This window comes from Periophthalmus magnuspinnatus, chromosome 6 (genome assembly GCF_009829125.3).
Source record: "Periophthalmus magnuspinnatus isolate fPerMag1 chromosome 6, fPerMag1.2.pri, whole genome shotgun sequence".
Taxonomy (NCBI): Eukaryota; Metazoa; Chordata; class Actinopteri; order Gobiiformes; family Gobiidae; genus Periophthalmus; species Periophthalmus magnuspinnatus.
The window spans coordinates 8,454,601-8,473,649 of NC_047131.1; the positions used below are offsets into that span (position 1 = coordinate 8,454,601).

Consider the following 19,049-nt stretch of genomic DNA (forward strand, 5'->3'; position numbering starts at 1 on the left):
GTCAGGAAGTACGGATTGTTGTTTTAACATAATTGTGACGGCTCTGATCACTTGTGGAAAAGAGCTTATAAACTCATCGCGGTGAGTAATTAGGATGCTCTGAATGCATAAGGTAAGTGAGGAATAACTCTGGACCGCTGCAAACTGTTTAAAATGAACTAATTCTGTTTTTCACAATTTTAAATAATAAAAAAAAAGTACAGCGCCTTTAACATTTTATTACATATTATTACATACATATTATTACATATTTATTACATATTAACATTACTTTGAATTTAAAAATAAACAATAAAAACTAGAAAGGAAAACATTTGATTTAATATTTTGTTCAAACCCTGTTAATATGACGACTATAACAGAGCCGTAGGGGGCGCTACAGTAAAGACCTGGTATAAAGTGCATTTGTGCAGGAGGCTATTGTGTAATCTGACCCCTGTGTTTGCCCCTCTCTGGAGCATGAGGGGGTGGGGGGGGGGTGCTTGGTGCTTTATTGTTGGGGTGCGTGGGCAGGTGGAGGGTGGAGGGTGGAGGAGAGGGGGCATTAGCTCAGAACTTAAGCCCACTCGAGCTCATCTTTCATCGGGGACAGCTCGTAATGTTGTCCTGGGACTGTCTTTGGAGCTCCGGAGGGAAAAGGAAAGTGTGGGAGAGCAGACATGGAGTTTAGAGCCTAATCGGAATAATGCTAATAAGGACGGATCAGGTTTTATTATGGAGTTTGTGAAGTAAATATGAGAAGAACGAGAAATATATGCATGAGTCTGAACTATAGCTATTTCTTTTAAAGTGTCTAGACGTAACTGTACTAAACCAGGTCTAAGCAAGGAGTAAACAAAGTCTTAATCAGGCCTAAACCACTAAAGTCAAGTCGACAACAGGTATAAGCCTCGACCTGGTCTAAACCAGGACTAAACCAGGCCCAAACCTGGTCTAAACCAGGTCTGTGTCATGACCTCTGGATTTAGCAATTGATGATTAAACAATGGGCTAAACAAGGACTAATAAAGCACTAAACGAGGGCTAAACCAAGTATAAAGCAGGACTAAACCAGGTCTAAAGCAGGACTAAACCGGGACTAATGCAGGACTGAACCAGGCCTTAACCAGGACTAAACCGGGACTAAACCAAGATTAAAACCAGGATTAAACCAGGTCTAAACCATATTTAGATAAAGACTCAACCAGATCTAAGACAGTACTAAACCAAGACTAAACTAGGCCTAAACCAGGACTAAACAAAGACTAGACCTAGTTTAGTCCTGGCTTAGACCAGGTTTAGGCCACAGACTGGAGTCGAACCTTGGACTATGAGACGTGCTCTGACTCCAGTCTGTGTGAATTTTTATGTCATCTCTTTGTCTTTTATCTGTTACTCTCAACCTGTAGTAGTTGAAGTAGCAGCAGTAGTAGTAGTAGTAGTAGTAGTAATAGTTTTAGAAGTAGCATAAATCTGCTGTGTGCTAGCCTCCCTGCTCCAGTCATTAGTCACAGCTCTCGAGTTACTTTTCTACTTTTCTACTTCTACCTTTATTAATGACAAAATCTACAGGTCATGACCCAGACCTGGTCAAGACCTGGTTTAGTCCTGGTTTTGGCCTGGTTCATGCCTGGTTTAGTACTGGTATAGTCCTGGTTTATACTTAGTTTAGTCCTGTTTTGTCTTGATTAGTGCTTGTTACCTGTTCTGGTTTAGTCCTGGTTTTATTCTTGGTTAAGTCCTGGTTTAAACCTGCTTTAGTCTTGGTTTAGTTCTCATTTAAATCTGGTTTAGCTCTAGTTTAGACCTGCTTTAGTCCTGGTTTAGTTCTTGTTTAGACCTGTTTTAGTCCTGGATTAGTTCTAGTTTGTATCTTTACATTCTTCTAGCTGCAGCTGCCCTCCTCTCTCTCAGACTTCCTCCTCTTATTGTCCTTTAGCCTTGAATTGTTGCGATAGGTTTGAATTCTCCGGGGTTTTCTGCGGACCTGGACTTCACGCAGACCAAAAAAACAAAACATAAAACATGATTTATTCGTTACTATTGTTCAGCTTTGAACTGCCTCACACAAACTCATCTGCCCCAGTTACACTTCACTGATTTCAAACTATTTGGGGTCCAGTTGAAAATAGATCTATATAAATGAGTAACAGGGAGAATTATTGAAAGAAAGCAACTAACATCTCTGGTCTTTTCTGCTTGTGTGGTGAGAAACCTATGGACTAATTTATTTTTAGAGAAAACAAACAAGGTCTAGGGGTTAAAGTTCATTAAAGAGTGACTAACCTGCTCACCTCATCACATTTTAATTGGCCATGTTAAGGTCAGAATTCTTTGGACAGACCTGGAGTTGTGTTTTGTTTCATTCACACACGTTTAACACACAAACCCGCAAAACTCCACTCTGGCCTTTATCTGAAAGTTGTGAAAAGCCCTAGTAAACTCATCATGGTGAGTAATTAGGATGTTCTGAATGCATAAGATACGTGAGGGATAACATTGGACCACTGCAAACCATTTTAAATGAACTAATTCTGTTTTTAAGCCAAATATTGATGATAATAGTATTGTTTTTTCAGACCTTGAAGTATCAAAAGTATTAAGTATCAAAACCAGATACTCATTTGATCCGTATCGATACTAAAAAAAAGTCTCATTCACAGGACAGAAATGAAACTTTCCTTGATCTTGAGCTGTATCAGAACCAATATAAGACACATAGACTAGTAAACACCCATGGACCACTATGGAACCTACTGGACACTGAGATATAAGACACATGGAAATAGAAAATAAAGTACTACCATTTAATGTGGAAGATCAAATACCATTGTCTGAAAAAAGAGTGTTTTTATTTTTATTGTGGTATCGAGTCTCAAGTCTGTTCATTAGTATTGAAATCGAGTTTGAAATTTTAGTATCGTGACAACACCATTAAGTAAAGTGATAAAACCGCTCTCTCCTTTGACCTTAAAACACTTGTATAATAGCTTGTGTATTCTGATCCCAGTAACTTGACTCCGCCCCATTATGGCGCTGTGTAAACCTGCTTTGGTCTCAGGTCGGGCTCACATTTTATGAGATTTTGGACATTTTTGGCGTTTGGTTTTGATTCACCGAGGGACAGGGGACATATACACCTCCGCAGCTCTCCAACGCTTTTGTGACCAGAACAACGAGTGGAGATAAGGTTTCACACGCCATGCTCCTCCAGGCCATGCGGAGGCGCAAACAGGAGCGAAATCCGAGAGCAGTGGATTATCGTGGGCTTTATAAGTGTGACCGAAGACACAGAGGAGAGAGAGGAGACGGGACACAAGAAGACACTATGAAATATGAAGTCAAATCACTATATTGGGAGTATTTATTTAGAAATGTTAATATTTAAAGCTGTAATACATAACTTTTCTGGGGTTTACCAGGTCCTGGTCTTAATGGGGATGGTATTCCTTTACCTGGAAAGTTCCACACTATGGCATTAGGATTTCAATTTGGCACTGATTTATTGGCTTGAATAACATGTATTCTCACTTTGAGCACGGTCGCCTCTCGATAGATCTGACCTGTAACTTTGCCTGGTGGCATTGCCTGATAGTTGCCATGGAGATGCAAGTTTGATACCATACTCTGGATCATTCCAAGCATCTCCATGAAGTCTGCCACTTGCTTGACTGTTTCACAGTGGGCTGACGCTCTGACCCCTCTCTTCCGCATCCTCTGCATCTTTTGCTCCATCTGACCCTCTCCTCTCTATCCTCTGGATCCTCTGACCCTCTCCTTTGCATCCTCTGCTCCATCTGACCCTCTCCTCTGCTCCTCTCCTCTGCATCCTCTGCTTCTCTGACCCTAACAAATAAAGCTGTCAAACTATTATAAGCCGTAGGTTAAATGAAAATTCAAACATTGCACTGAGTAAGTTATCATTCCATTTCCATTAAAAATCCTTAGTATAAATACGTCAAGGCCATAATTTCCCATAATACCTCTTCTATTGTTTTTAAGCCTTGATAATTTGTTAAACTATGCCTGCCCAGCTACAACCAGAATAGACACATCTCTGGCTAATGCTACAAAATTCTTATGAAATTCCTGGGTCTTATCGAGGACTATCCGCGGTCTAAGCTGGTCTCAGACTAAACTCAGACTCGAATACTCGACCTTTGACCCCTGCGGGTTTGAGACTAACATTTATAGCTGTAGCATTTGTTCCTGAGCCGTGAGTGAATAAAAGTGAAAGCTAGCAGTCTGTTAGCATGTGTCACTAGCGTGCTAAGGGCTAACTCCTCACCTGGGCTACACTGGCACGTTGTTGTGTAAGCTAATACATTTGTGAGGTGCTAATGGTTTAAAAGTGTGTGGAAATTTGCTAGCGCATGTTCTTGAGGTGATAAACAACACATGGAGAAGTAGACGGTAAAAAAAGACTACTACTACTACTACTGCCACTACTGCTACTATTACAGTAAGTAGGCTACTAGTTATATAGTTACATAGTTTTGTAGATAATATCCCTCCCTCTAAAATTAAACAAAATTGAAATCCACACTCTGACCTGATATAAAAATGGATAAAGCTTTTGCACATGTATCTTAATTACAAACATTGAGTAGGTCCATAGACTGTATAAAAAAGTGGACCGAGTGAGTGTTACGTTGCCCACTGCGTTCGGCTCTAGTCAAATGAAGCTCATCGAGGCTAGCGGTTATAGCGGCCAATTTGAAGCCAAGTTCCATATTTGGAAGTATCATAGCAACCAAAGAGCCAATCCGGAGCAAGGCTGTTGAAAGTAACTCCACCTCTTGCCTGCACCGCTGGTTTAGCAAGGAGTGGGTGTCTAGCAATGCTGTCAATCAAACCTATTGCTAACGCTAGTGGGATCGACGACGGGGAAAGAAGGCGCCTGATTTGTCTGTTATTAATGTTCATATATTGATTTACAGACAAAATAGCCCAATAAAAATACCAGGATCATGTAGAGCAGGTTAATACGAACATTTTAAAACCAAAATTACGAGTCTGACAGTAGCAGTTACAGTGAGAGGGGCCACAGTTTTTCAATAGCAAGTGAATTGGAGCTGATTGAGCCAGTGTGCCCATGCTCACTTCCTATGTGGACTGTGGTGGCTAGCAGGTTAGCTATGTCCATTTATAAATACAGTCTATAGGTAGGCCTATGTCAAATGTATTTTCTTTATGCACAGTATGTTACTTGGTGAAATTCTAGCTCTAGTTTAGCTCTGGTTTATGTTTAGACTCGTTTAACCCCTTAGCATTAACCCCCTCTGATAGTGTATTCTGTCGCACCCTCAATCTTAATCTCAGTATCGGTGCATATTTCATACAGGTATTTAAGTTTGGGTCAGACTGACACAGAAACTCACTAATGTCTCCACTCCTTCACTCTCTCACATCAAAATACTGAGTTTCATAAAAAATAAACTGTATAATTAATTCTTTCGATGGTATTTCAAAATGTGCTTGTTATCAGATACCAGAGAAAAGAGTACTAGAGAACTGGATTTGACCCAGAGAGGTACATAGGGATACAGGAGGATGGTAGGGCATCTGACACACAGGGATAAAGGAGAATGGGGGACACCTGATACACAGGTATACAGGAGGATGGGAGGGCATCTGACATACAAGCTCACACATTGAGTAGAGATTTTGCTTACTTTCTTAACCAGAGTTCCTCCAGTGCATTGTTGTGGGATTAAACCTGGATTAAACCTGGATTAAACCAGAGTAAACCTGAGTTTGAGCTGCACTGACCTGGATCTCTAAAGTGAGATTTACTAAAGCCTGGATCACTTCTGTTTATGGACCAGAGCAGGAGCAGGTCTGAACAGGACGTCTGAGGTATGGGTCAACGCTACAGTCTACCCCAGGGGCGTCAAACTCATTTTCACCGAGGGCCACATAAATAAAATGGCTGCTATCAAAGGGCCAGATATAATTTAAGACAGTATAAATGTAACCAAATGTAACGTAAAATAAATGCAACTACTTTTTAATCTTGTTAATTAATCGTTTTTGTATACTTATTCAAGTTACAAATATTGCATGGATCTGAAAAAAAATGATTGTGTAACTGTGTATCTCCTGATAAACTGATATTTTAAGACAGTCATACCTTTTAATTGACCTTGTTGCGGGCCACATAAAATGATGTGGCGGGCCGCATTTGGCCCACGGGCCTTGAGTTTGACACATGTGGTCTACCCTCTACACAATACAGTATTTAGTTTTACATTATGTTGTCTACAAACACAAGAATGTACTACTAGAAGAAGTAGTAGCAATAGTAGTAGTAGTTGTAGTAGTAGTAGTAGTAGTAGTAGCAATAGTTGTAGTTGTTGTTGTAGTAGTAGTAGTAGTAGTAGTAGTAGTAGTAGTAGCAATAGTAGTAGTAGTAGTAGTTGTAGTAGTAGCAATAGTAGTAGTTGTTGTTTTAGTAGTAGTAGTAGTAGTAGCAATAGTAGTAGTTGTTGTAGTAGTAGTAGTAGTAGTAGCAATAGTAGTAGTAGTTGTAGTAGTAGCAATAGTAGTAGTTGTTGTTTTAGTAGTAGTACACTTGTGCGCTTGGGCAAGACACTTCAAATCAATCATTTCATTATTACTTCTACTACTTCTTTAAGAGTATAACAGTTATAATACATATACATATACATATTCAAATACATATTCAAAGCCCAAAAGTAATATGTTTTTTAAAGTTGTACAATGTATTTTTTCTCGATGAGGGTCAGCTGCACCATGGAGATGTAATTACTTTGCCTGTAATGTTTCACAGTGTGGCATTACTGCTCAAAATACATGCATTCTTACTGTGAGCACAGTCGCACCTCCACTGATCTGACTTGTGACCTCTTCATGGATATAGATGAGTTTAATGTCATACTGTGGAACATTCTAGGCAAAGCAATAACATGTCAATGGAGAGAAGCAAGTGGTGAAAAAGTTACACAGTCTTGATCTTTCACTGTACACAACAGAAAACACAGAAGACGAGTGCACGGATGAGGAGCTGCTTTGTCGGGGGTTTATGGCGCGTTCACTGACCTCTGTGAATGTGACTTTCAAAGACACCAGGAAATGAGAGTTGTGTTTTAAGTTTAGTTTGAGCAGAGGGCTGACAGACAGGAGCCGAATGAGAACGGATTTATAACTGTGTGTTGAAACGCAGAGGACAGAAAGGAGAACGGGGAGGAGGAGGAGGACAGAGTAGAGAGAGAGAGAGAGAGAGAGAGGGGGGGGGGGGGGAGGAGAAGGACAGAGTAGAGAGAGAGAGAGAGGGAGAGGGAGGAGAAGGGGGAGGAGGAGGACAGAGTAGAGAGAGAGAGAGGGAGAGGGAGGAGAAGGGGAAGGAGGAGGACAGAGTAGAGAGGGAGAGAGAGAGGGAGAGGGAGGAGGAGGAGGACAGAGTAGAGAGAGAGAGAGGGAGAGGGAGGAGAAGGGGAAGGAGGAGGACGGAGTAGAGAGAGAGAGAGGGAGAGGGAGGAGAAGGGGAAGGAGGAGGACGGAGTAGAGAGAGAGAGAGGGAGAGGGAGGAGAAGGGGAAGGAGGAGGACAGAGTAGAGAGAGAGGGAGAGGGAAGAGAAGGGGGAGGGAAGGAGGACAGGGGAGAAGGAAGACAGTAGAGAGAGAGAGAGGAGAAAGGGGAGGGAAGGAGGGAGGAGGAGAGAGTAGAGAGAGGGAGAGAGAGAGGAGAGGGGAGGGGAGGAGAAGAGAAGAGAGGGGAGAAAGGGGACAGGAGAGAGAGAGGAGAGGGGAGGAGGAGAACAGAGTAGAGAGAGGGGAGGAGGACAGAGGAGAAAAGGGAAGAAAGAGAGAGAGAGAGGAGAAGGGAGGGAGGGGAAAGAGAAGAGAGAGAGGGAGGGAAGGGAAGGAGGAAGAGAGGGAGGGAAGGACAGGAGGGAGAGGAGAGAGATTGGAGAGAGGGAGAGAGTCTTTAGAGGAAATTGTTATAGGCTCAAAGTTTTGACATACCTTTACTCAAAACTATTTTATCTGTGTTAAAGGCACTGTACCTAATTTTTACCGTTTTAAAAACACAAAAAAAAACAGAACTAGATCATTTTAAACAATTTGCAGTGGTCCAAAGTTACTCCTCACTTACCTTACACATTCAGAACATCCTAATTATTCACCACAGTGAGTTTATAAGTGCTATTCAAAACTTTCAGAGACCAGATTTTTGCCATCACAGTAATACTAACAACAACTAGCATGCTAACATTGTTCCTATACGATCTTTAATATGCTCACGCTCCTCTGCTCCTCTAAGTTTTTGTCCTATTATTGTGAAAAGGTTGTTGAGACATGTTTTACCAATTGCTTCTTAGGAGAAAGATCAGGGCTGTCAGAAATGATTAAAAGCTCATTTCTATGGAGCATGACAGGGATACAAACGGTACGCTTCAATTCATTTACATTTAAAAGTGATGCAGATGTCTCAGCAGGTTGGGTTCATGACAGATTACATCATTCTAATAGTTTAAAGAAGACATATTGTGCTTGTGTCTGTTCCATAGTTTTAATCTATGACACCTGTGGATCATTATGTTATAACTTGCACATTTTAAAGGGCCCATATTAGGATATTTTCTGATCTACGTTATAATGTTCTTTCCTCATCACAAACAGACCTGGAGTTGTGTTTTGTTTCATTCACACATGTTTCACACAAAAACCTGCATAATGAGGCTGAATTCTTCTCTCAAATAGAAAAAACACTGTGTTCCACCTTGTGATGTCATGTGGTAATACAGGAAGTGCTCCACTGTGTTTTTACATTCCATACACCTTCTCTACAGTCATTTGGATCACTTCAGTCATGGTATTGCTAATCTCTACTGATCTAAAGGTGAAAGGAGTAGAAAACTACTGCTTCATGACATCACAAGGTGGAGCATTTAGAGGTTTGGAGATGTGACAGACTAATAATAAAGTGCTACTCAAACATGTGTGAATGAAATAAAACACAACTCCAGGTGTGTTTTTGAGGAGGTAACAACATTATAGCATGGGTAAAAGCTCAGAAGAGTCCATTCTGTGTAATACAGGACCTTTAAATTGTAATATTCATTTTAAACTATTTAATACAAGAAACAAATCCGCTGACTTCTTAACTGGAAACGTGTTGAGCTCAGTGAGTTCCTAACAGACGATTCCCGCTGTTCCATGCTGTTGGCCCGTCCTATAGATAGCTGCAGATCACACCAGCAAATAGCAGATTTGTACCATGATTTGTACAAAAATGACTAAACGATGCTGCCGAATCCTACGAGTATCATGTGTGAAGTGCGTAGGTCACAGTGGGCGTGTACCAGGAGGTGAAAACAGGGATAGATCAGAGCAATGACTCTTGAATACAGGAGAATAAAGATTACTCAAACAAGAATCACTCCAAGTACAATTTCAAAGAAGATGGTGGACTGTGGAACATTTCTAGTAGAGGGTCACTTGTCCCATCACCCATGTTACCTGTAAAGTTCCACAGTATTGTTTTAAATTTCTGTCTTGGCTCTGTTCTATTACAGGAGTTTTTGCCCCTGTCCTCCATCTGAGATTAAGACCTCACATTCACACTGAGAGAAGCTCAGGCCTGGGCTCATGACACAAGTCCGAGCCTGAAGCACCAACATGTGGATTTCACACAAGAATGAAAATATTCAAGTTTCCTCCTGTTCAACAAAACCAACAAAACTGAAACAGCAGTGAAACTGAAAGGCTGTCGCAAAGGGTCTGTGTATACTGTTATATTCAAGAGAGTCCACCACCTGCTTGTCTCCATAGAGATGGTTTTACCTGGAGTGTTCCACAGCTTGCAACTCCATAGATCTGACCTGTAACTTAACCTAGTGGCACTACTGCTGCTTGTCTTCAAGAAGATCGATATGTTTAATGCTTTAAGGAAGTTGCCCTGCACATCCAGAATCATATCTCTATTTTTTATACAGAGGGATTTCAGTCTTCCACTCTGTCGCATCTCGGGCCAAAACCAAACACGATCGTCCAATCAGATTTGTTTATTTCAGTGACGCATGTAAAACGAAGGAGCACATTGGTCACTCAGCATTTACAAACAAAATCATATTTCTCTCCCCTCAGATTATCAGAGTTTAGTGCTTTACTGATTGTTTCTGAAGAAGTCCTCCATGTTTTTCAGTCCCCTGTCATATTTTTTCATCTCTTTTTTCCTCAGAAGCAGGAGAGGACAAACCAGACATGTCCCTGGTTGTCTAATCCACCTGTCAATCACATCCTTCTGATAAGGATGGGTAATAAGGAAAACAAAGCCTCAGGATGGGCTGTAGACCATTAGAAAACCCAAACTGATCACTGACCATTAGAAGCACAGCACTATTTAATGCCATACTGTGGAACATTCACCAGAAACACTGTGAAGCCCACATATAACTGCAGTGAGACAGGTGTGCTCCCAGCTGTACTTTCAAATGTCAAACATGATGTGTTTTAAACCTGTTTTCAATTAGTACGAGCTCGTTCCCTACAGCACATTTTATCAGAGCGCTCAGGCTCACGGCCTCTGCAGACCTGTTTAGTGACGTGGAAAAAAGTACTTTGGAGTCCTGACAAAATGTGAGATATTAGTAGCAGCAGTAGTACTAGTAGTTGTAGAAGTAGTAGTAGCAGTTGTAGTAGTAGCAGTAGTAGTAGCACTAGTCACAGTAGTAGCAGTAATAGTAGTAGCAGTGGTACTAGTAGCAGTAGTAGTAGTAATCATAGTAGTAGTAGTAGCAGTAGCAGTAACAGTTGTAGTAGCACTAGTAGCAGTTGTGGTAGTAATAGTAGATAGTAAGTAGTATAGAAGTAACAGTAGCTGTGGCAGTAGAATTCAGTAGTAAGTTGGTGGTACAATTCCAGCTCTGACTGTTGCTGTCAGCAGCTGTCATCCTTGAGCAAGACACTTCCCTCAGCTTTCATGAATGTGGTTGTGAGTTGAATTCGTGTCAGATTTGATGTACTGGCGCTTGATCTGTCGGCGTTTCCTTTTTCAGACAAAGTTAAAAGCAGAGTTTGAGGTTTTGGATGTGGAAGTGGTGATTTGAAGCGTCTGGAAACGTGCCCTGGTGAGTCAGGTTGTGTCAGAGAGAAGAGAGAGGCCAGAGATTCGATACGCTCCAGTTTAGGAGACAAATGACAGAACGCATTTACATTTCACAAATAGACCTTACATAAGCTTTAAAGTGCACTGTCTTAACTTTTCTGGAGGAGAATGTCCCACTGTGAGGCATTAAAATGTATCCAGCTCCATAGACACAAGCAAGGGACACCACTGGGCCTAGTTACAGGTCAGATCTGTGATGCGTGAATGTGATGCAGATCTGTTTAATGTCATACTTTGAAACACTATCTCCATGGAGACAGAGCTAGTCCAGCTTGGTGCATAACTATGTAACTTTTCTAGTGAAGGGTCTGCCACTTGATTGTTTCCATGGAGATGATATGGAATGTAGGAATGTTCCACAGTATTTGCTTCTCTCTCTTTCTCTCCCCCCCCCCTCTCCCTCCCTCCCTCTCTCCCCCCCCCTCTCTCTCCCTCTCTGCCTCCCTTCCCCCATCCCTCTCCCTCCCTCTCCCTCTCTCTCTCCCTCCCCTCCTCCTCCTGTTTCATCCAGTAGTTTTGATATGACTTTACAGCCCTCTTCTTTCTCCCTCCTTTTCCTCACTCTCTCTCTATTCGTCCTCTCCTTTCTCTCTCTGTTCCTCGCTCCTTCATTCTACCACCTATCTCTCTCTCTCTCCATCTCTCCCTTTTCAACTCTTGTTCAGTTTTATGAGTTCTCTCTCCTCCTCTCCTCTCTTTTGTTGAGTAGTTTGTTTATAGTTTTACCCTCCTCTCATCCCTCTCTTTGGTTCAGTAGATAAGTGTCTGGAGGTTTACCATATGTCACAGTCATGGTCATAAATCTATGAAACTCATATCTGCAGCAGGACACAGGCACGCAACCGTCCACACAGCAGGTGCTGATAACAAGGACCTTACTAGTCCTGGTTCCTGGTTCAGTCCTGGTTCAGTCTTGGTTTAGTCCTGGTTTAGTCTTGGTTTAGTTTTTGTTTAGCCCTGTTTTAGTCCTGGTTTATTCCTGTTTAAATCCTTGTTCAGCCTGCGTTTCGTCCTGGTTCAGTTCTGTTTTAGTCCTGCTTTAGACCTTGTTCAGCCCTGGTTTACTGCAGTCCTCCTGTACTTGTACTTTTATTTCACTTATCCATTGAACTAACCATATTTTTTCTATAGATTTTGAAAATTACCTCATAAATCAGTGTGCGCCTTTTACCAACCTCCCCATTTATAAAAGCAAGACTCTTAATTAAAATGGCCGCCCGTTCGGTGCACAAGTACATTCAACAGAATCGAATCCATCACGCTTAGATTGGGTTTGCGAGCTGTTAGCGTAGCCAGGCGCCGCTACGTCAATGCTAATCAGATGATAACTGGCACAGGGTTAAGTTATGGGGAGACGGAGCTTTGGAAATGATTTTAGCGCGCTACATTAGCCACGCGCTAAGAAATATGTGGGGTTTTAATGGAAACGGGACATTGTGAAGCTAAGTCAATAAAATATAAGGCTTTGGTGGCGTCATTTGAAAAGTAAAGATGAAGGGATATGTCTAACCACTAATATGATCTGTAATTTGGTTTGTTGCATAAAATAAAAAATATATAGGCCTATACTACATTAGAAACTGAGCTAAAGGACAGGTCAGAATTCTGTGGTGGAATAGGCTGCACACAGTAGCATGCTAGCTAGCTCACTGCCTACCAAAGCTAACAGCTACTTTTATTAAAATTGGAAAATATAAAATAGATAACCTATTAAAATTCTAATTAGGCCAAAATAAAATAAAGACTACCAATTATTTTTATATGTAGAATACTTCAGTTTCTGTTGGTGTTTTAAAATGTATTATGCCTCAACATGATCATTAGCGTTAGCATTGAGACACAAACATCATTATAAATGTCACTACATCCTGTCCAACAGACCTTTGGTCTCTATAAGCTTTTTGCCATGTCACACTAAAATAAATCAATATTTAAAGACGAGGCAGTGACAGGGAGCTGTGTGTGGATGTCACTGACAACATGTTAAACACTACACAAATAAAATGAATACTTTACCTCGGCTTTTAGAAAGGGATATGTTTGTTTCTCAATACTAATGCTAATTTTGAGACTTAATTAATATTAAAACAGATCCACAAACTACATATAAAAATAATTGGGTAATCTTTATTTTAATATAAATAAAACTTTTCCGAATTTAATGTTAGTTTTGAAACACAGTGAGCTAGTGTGCTACTATGTACAGAGTCTATTTGCTGCATAATTGATTGCAGATTTGTGGTCCTGGTTTATGGTTAATATCTCTGTAATTACTGGCTCTATCCACATGAAATAAAAACTGGCACAAAGTCCAATGTCTGCTCTGTCATTTTAAATAAACAAAAGTGAGAAAATTGTCAGTTGAAAGGACGTTAGCCATAAAATTAATGACAAGTTTGTGGAGCCAATCCCAAACAAAAATAATAAGATTCAAGATTTCATAAGTTTGTACATTTCTTTCAAAAACAGTGAATCTCCCATAGAGATACATGGTGCAATGTTTAGTCCTGACCCGTATCTTTAACAATAGATTTTAGTGATTCAGAGTAAACATGCCTCTGCCTGCTCCTCTGGGTACTCCCTGTGCTTTGTATAAATGTACTGTGAATGTGTACTTCATGCAGTACTTTGTGCAGTACTTTGTGTAGCACTCATGACCACTCCCTCCCTGTTTCTACTTCATTATTGATAAGCCAGGATTATTCATAAGTGAATAAAATAAACCTGCTTGTTTGACTCTGGTCTTTTCAGTCCTAATAAAAAATAGATTTAGCCCAGATTTAGTCCAGGTTTAGTCCAGGTTTAGTCCAGGTTTAATTTTGATTTACAAGGAGTAACGCAGTAATTTAGTTATTAGTCACATAACCTGGTTTGATTCTAGATTAGTCCTGTTTTGGTCCTGGTTTAGTTCTAGATTAATTACATTATAAAGACCAGTTTCAGTCCTGTTTCAGTCCTGGTTTATGTCGTTTTCTGTCCTGTTGCATGAAGAACAGGCGCAGAGGTGTTTGGATTGTTCTGTAGATCTTTTTTTTCAGTTACAGCAGTACATTCGGGTTAAAAGTAGCAGCAAAATTCAAAGCAGAGTCAAATGAGTAGTGTCTTAAGCGATGTCTGGAGCAGAGTGTAGTTAATAGTGTCTAGTGCAGAGTCTAAAACAGAGTCTAAAGAAGGTGAACTTGCACCAATGTTTTATACTACTTGAAGAGTGGGAATAAAACATTCTATAGATAAGTCAAACGATATGATTGCATCAGAAAGTAGAACAATGTGATCACATCAGGAAGTCAAACGATGTGATTGCATCAGTGTTCTATAATACCCAGAGTGGAGGTCACACATTAAGAGATGAGGACTTAACCAAAATGACCAGAACACAGCTGTTATTTTCCCTTAGTGTGACATATGGCCACTGCTGCACATAAAGAAAGTAAGCCATATTACATTTGTATATCCTCCACAGTTAGTTCTGCATTAGTCCTAGTATAAAAACCTGGCTTAGTCCTGCTTTAGTACTGTTTTAGTCCAGTTTTAGTTCTTGGTTTAGTTCTACATCAGTCCTACTATAAAAATCTGGCTTAGTCCTATTTTAATCTCGTTCAAAATCCTTGTTTAGTCCAGTTCTAGTCCTGTTTTAGTCTTGTTTAAATCCTGTTTTAGTCCTGGTTTAGTTCTGTATCAGTCCTTCTCTGGAGAGTGGAGAAACGTTGGACAAACACACAAGTATGGCTCAGCTTCAGGATCTGAACTCAAAGAAAAGTTTAATCATTCACCTTTAAATAAACAGAGAGAGAGAGGGAGGGAGAGGAGGCAAGGAAAGAGGGAGAAGAGGGGGAGGAGGGAGGGAGAGAGAGGGAGAGGAGGCAGGGAAAGAGGAAGAAGAGGAGGAGGAGGGGAGGGAGAGAGATGGAGAGGAGGCAAGGAAAGAGGGAGAAGAGGGGGAGGAGGGGAGAGAGAGGGAGGGGAAAAAAGAGGGGAAGAAGAGCAGGTGAGAGGGGGAAGGGTGAGAGAAAGGAAGAATGAGGGAGAGGAAGGCAGGGAAAGAGAGAAGGAAAGAGGGGGAGGAGGGGACAGAGAGAGAGGACAGGAGAAGAAGATGGAGACTACAGGAACAAAATACCTCCAGTAAACAAACAAACAAACCTGGGAGCTAATAGTTGTGTGAAGCTTTTTCTTGGGACATAGTTTAACATGAACATGTTCTTATGGTTCAGTTCATGTTAAACTACTGATTCAGGACAGACTAAGCCAGGACCAAACCAGGTCTAACCCAGGTCTTTTCTGTCTGATTAGCTCTAGCTCTGATGCGGTCCAGTCATAGACTGTATATATAAATGGACATAGCTAACCTGCTCGCCGCCATGGAAGCGATCATGGGCGCACTTCTAGCTCTATCGGCTTCAGTTCACTTTACATTGAAAAACTGTGTCCCCTCTCTCTATAACTGCTGCAGCGAGCCTCCTCATTTTGGTCTGAAAATGTTCAACCTGCTCTACATGATCTTAGTGTTTTTATTCCGTTAGTTTGTGGCTAAACCAGGGCTAAACCAGGACTAAACCACGGCTAAACCAGGGCTAAACCAGGGCTAAACCAGGACTAAACCAGGGCTAAACCAGGACTAAACCAGGACTAAACCAGGGCTAAACCAGGACTAAACCAGGGCTAAACTAGGGCTAAACCAGGGCTAAACCAGGGCTAAACCAGGACTAAACCAGGGCTAAACCAGGGCTAAACCAGGGCTAAACCAGGGCTAAACCAGGACTAAACCAGGACTAAACCAGGGCTAAACCAGGGCTAAACCAGGGCTAAACCAGGACTAAACCAGGGCTAAACCAGGACTAAAAGAGGACTAAAAGAGGACTAAACCAGGACCAAACCAGGTCTAACTCAGTTCTTTTCTGTCTGCGGTTGCATCTGTCTGTGATGCGGTCCAGTGGAGGACTAGAGGGCTCTTGATGTTATTCTGAGCTCTGGCTTCAAACCTCTTTAACACAATAATTACAGTTTGACTTTTACTGAGAAATAAAGTTTGTGATTTGGTTTAAAACTGTCCAGAAAACACCACTGAGCAGCTGGGATGTAAAATAACAGTAGAAAGTATCAAAAGCAAACTTCACTCTTTTGGTTTTAAGACTCACAACTTTTACTTCATAAAATCACATCTGAACTCTTAAAAACCCTAAACTGGAATATTTTGTCAGCCTCCCTCTCCAAAGGGCTTAGTGAAATGCTTAGTTCCACGTAGTGATGTCATGGGGTGGCAATCCAAGAAGTGCTCCTCTGTGGTTTTAAACTTCATACACCTTAGACTTTCTGATCAGTTGGCATTAAACTTGTCCATCTACCATTTATTCAACTGCAGCAGTTTTTATTGCCAAAAATATCTTGCCTCTCCACAGATTAGATTTGTAACTTAGTGTAAAACTTAGTGATTGTTTCTATGGAGATACATGTATTTAATGAACTTAAACAGCACCAAACCAGGACTTAAACAGCTCTAAAAAAAAGCCAGGTCTTAACAAGGACTCAACCAGGACCAAAGCAGGACTAAACCAGGACCAAACATAGACTAAACCAGAACTACACCAGGACCAAACCAGGACTAAACCAGGACCAAACCAGGACTAAACCAGAACTAAACCAGGACCTAATCAGAACTAAACCAGGACCAAACCTTTCACTGTGAAGCAAACCTACTTCCTCTTTGTAGCCTTTTAATCAAAGCAAATGAAATAATATATGAACCAATCTATTTTAATCTTAAGTGTTTTGATGGTGCAGAGCGGTGGAGCCGTGTGGAGTGTTTGGAGTCTGGTTTGATAAAACTAATGTGACAGAGGCAGCTGCACTGATAACACACCATCATAAAGACACTATCACTAAAGAACTGCAGGAAAAAGAGAGGGAAAGAGGGAATGACAGGGGTGAGACAGAGGGAGAGAGTGAAGGAGAAGGAGGGAGAGAGGGCAGGGGAAAGCAGAGAGAGGGAGGGAAAAACAGGGGAGTGAGAGAGAGGGGGAGAGGGCGAGGGAAAGAATAGAGAGGGAGGGAAAGGCAGGGGGAGAGAGAGGAGGAGAAGGAGGGAGAGAGGGCGAGGGATAGAAGAAAGAGGGAGGGAAAGGCAGGGGAGTGAGAGAGACAGGGAGAGAGCGAGAGAGGGCGAGGGAAAGAATAGAGAGGGAGGGAAAGACAGGGGAGTGTGAAAGAGGGAGAGAGAGGGAGAGAGGGTGAGGGAAAGAATAGAAAGGGAGGGAAAGATGGGGGAGAGACACGGGGAGAAAGGGCTAGAGAAAGAAGAGACAGGGAGGGAAAGATAGGGGGGGAAACAGAAGGAGAGAGAGAGAGGGAGAGAGGGTGAGGGGAAGAAGAAAGAGGGAGGGAAAGACGGGGGAGAAACAGAGGGAGAGAGAAAAGGAGAGAAGGGGAGAGAGAGGAAGAGAGGGCGAGGGAAAGAAGAAAGCAGGAGGGAAAGAGAGGGGAGTGAGAGACACGGTGGGGGAGGGGGGCAGACAGGAATATGAAGAGAGGGAGATCAGACCCATGCTAACCTCAGTAGCTCACAGACGTCTGTTTACAAAGTTCAAACTCTCCTGGACAACAACAACAATTACACAAGACTAAACCAGGGCTAAACCAGGACTAAACCAGGTCTAATCCAGGTCTTCTCTCTGCTAATCCGTGCTAGTGCTAACCTCCAGCATCTGAAGTCTGTTTACAAACTTCAAACTGTCGTGGCACGTCTCAGTTGCAGAGGAATCATGACTCCCCCAGAGCCACAATTACACAAGCAATACCTCTGCAGTGAATCATAACACAGATATTCTGGATCAAAGTAAATATGAACTGATAAACTAATACAAGAATCCCATGCATTTGTCAAGGTCCCAACTAGAGTTTTTACACAGAATAAAAACCCTATGGAGACACAAGGAGGGCATCTGACACACGGACATGTTTGTAGAGGTCAAAACTACACGGTTAGCAGCTTTTACACAGAATAAAACCCATGGAGACACAGGGAGGGTATCTGACACACCGAGAGGGGATCTGACACACAAGGACATGTTTGTAGAGGTCAAAACTACAGGGTTAACAGCTTTTGCACAGAATAAGACCACACAGAGACACAGGTAGGGCATCTGACACACGAGGAGGCCATCTGGCAAACAGGGACATTTCAGAACATGTTTGTAGAGGTATAATCTACAGGGTTTAGCAGCTTTCAAACAGAATAAGACCCCATGGAGACACAGAAAAGGCACCTGACACAGTTACTTTGGCCTAAATGTATACGCGACTGATAAGGTTTGAGATTTGTGGATCATAAGTTTGGAGATTTCTTTCTAAAACAGTGATCTTAAATAGGCCCCGCCCTCCGTCCTAAATCACAGCATCATACTGTAGTCTCCTATTATTATGATGGCACATTCTTTCCCTGTGACGCTGCAGTGAGGCTGGTCCAGGTCGAACCGTGTGTCTTTATGGGGAGTATAACACAAGGTTCTGCTGTTTTAGTGCCTTCAGGCAACACATTTAGACACAAACAGAACAATACAACCTGGAGGAGTGAGATATTAGGGAGTGGAGTGTACAATGAACAGTAAACCCAAACAGAGCTAAGGGGAGTGCAAATCTATGAACTACAGATAGATTCGACTATAGGTAGGTATACATGATATTGATCCCTCATGTGTGAAATTGATTCTCTGCATTTGACCCATCCTTCAGTATATCTGGGTTAAACCTGTCAGGAGCTGTGGGACACATCTCCAGATCTTGCACCATCAGCCCCACCATTTCAAGCACAGACCTTCAGGTTATGACTAAGATATGGTCACCCCTTTAGTCAACTTTTACTTATTGAATGAAAAAGGTTTAGTAATAATAAATATAAGACCAAAACTGAGACATATACTTGTAAATACTTTTGTTCCTT

The 19,049-nt window shown here is 41.7% G+C and overlaps 1 protein-coding gene across 1 annotated transcript in view; it reads right to left on the reverse strand.

Moving 5' to 3' along the window:
* The window catches only part of met (MET proto-oncogene, receptor tyrosine kinase), a 69,333-nt gene that overhangs the window by 38,714 nt on the left and 11,570 nt on the right, over window positions 1–19,049 (reverse strand). The gene's annotated exons all lie outside the window — the stretch shown is intronic.